Genomic DNA, 1,900 nt, shown 5'->3' with positions numbered 1-1,900 from the left:
TCTGAGTCACAGGTAGCAGAAAACAACCGCTGACAAAATTCCTGGGAAGACCTGCCCCTTCTAGGGACCGGTTATAAAGTAGCGACTGCTTGATTAAGGGATCAAGGGAAAATTCTTCAACCCTATGACGTTTGCTTGTTTTCCTTTGCCTAGTCTCAGTGAGGGAACCTTCAGAGGATAGGCAAAGGGAAGAGATTTTTTTTTTTTTAAACCAGTGAAATGCTTGAACATCAACAGTCACATCAGATCACATCATCTTTCTGTAACAGACTTAATTATCAAGGGCTTACTGTACACTGGGCCCTACTAATACTACTGTGTGATAGATCCTGAACTTTGTGGGCATTATATCATTGACTTCCTAACATCATGGGGGGAAGGGGTGGCCAGAGGGGAGGAGGAGGAGATAGGGCAATGCTTACAGGGACCAAGTCTGCCAATCATGGGTGGTTTATGGGTTTTCATTGAGATCATAAAATTAAGGTGTTTGGTTTTGGGTTTGGGGTTTTTTTGTTTGTTTTTGTTTTTTGGGTTTTTTGATGGTGGGGATAACAATTTAAGTGAGAACATCTATGCTCATTTTCCAGCTAAAGGACACTAGAAGCGATCAAGTTTCTTATGTCTTCTCTATTTCAAAATGATGTTAAATCCGACACTTAAAGAATCATATTGCCATTGAGACTATGTATAGGTTAAAGAGAATATATGTATGAAAACTCAGGTTAATTTTGGTATCTGCAATGTCATTCACATCTACTTTCTCTGAGTTTATCTTATTTGCAAAATGAAAATAATGGCATACCTACTTCCCTGGGTTGTTACTGAAGACCGAATGGATCTTAATGGATGTGATATCTGTGTGTGTTTGTGTGTGTGTGTGTGTACACACACATATAGTAAACCACAATATAAGCACAGATTCTATTTTATCATAATTAGGCTTTGGGACTATGTCCCTTACATGTACCACACTAATTGTGAAAGGAAATGACCCTTTGCTTTCGGTAGAAATCACATCTGGTATTGTTTCTCCTGACTGTAACTTCTGTTGGCTGCAGTGTCTGGTCAACAACAGGGAGATGCTGGGAAAACGGACAGTTTATCATCTGACCCAGCTGAACTAGAGAAACTAAAACTAGACATCTGCCACAGACTCTACATGGCATCTGGGTTGGAAGAAACCGAATCAGGAAACATACCTATGATGCTGGTTATCAGAAGGACACTTATATGAAAGACCTCTGTACTTGGCACAATAGACATAATTAAACAGACCTTTATAGCCATTAAAAATATGAATACATTTTATTTATCTGCTTATTCATACTTTCCATAAACACAGTGAATAATTTCACTCTTTGTATATAGACTATTAAATGAATCCAATGATCAGATATTAAAAAAGAAAATGTTACTCATTCTTTTAGTCAACATAAAATTATTGGACTTCTACTGTAGGCAAGGCATTGTTCTAAACACTGTCATTGTAGCAATAACAAGACACAAAGACCCTTCCCTAGGTGAAGTTTACATTACAGGGGGAGGAAATATTCAATAAACAAATAAGCAAGTAAATAAAAAAGAAAATATCTGATATTATAAATGCTTAAGGAGAACAAAATTTGTAATATAATAGAGAATAAACACAACCTACTTTACATTAGGTGTCTTCATCCAAAAATCTGTCTTTGTGACTGCATGTTGCTAAGCATCCTCCAATATCAACTCTCAAGTTTACCCCAAGTTGAGCCAAGTCTATGGCCATTCAGAATAAGGACATTTCCCAGCCTCCCTTAAAACTAAGTGTGTGACCTTAGGACTAAGTTCTGGCCAATGGGAAATAAAAAATGACATGTGCAACATCACACCACACCCTTTCGAAGAAAAGATTATGACCTCC

Source organism: Lutra lutra, chromosome 10, assembly GCF_902655055.1.
Source record: "Lutra lutra chromosome 10, mLutLut1.2, whole genome shotgun sequence".
NCBI classification, from domain to species: Eukaryota; Metazoa; Chordata; class Mammalia; order Carnivora; family Mustelidae; genus Lutra; species Lutra lutra.
Note: the sequence above shows the minus strand (reverse complement) of the source record.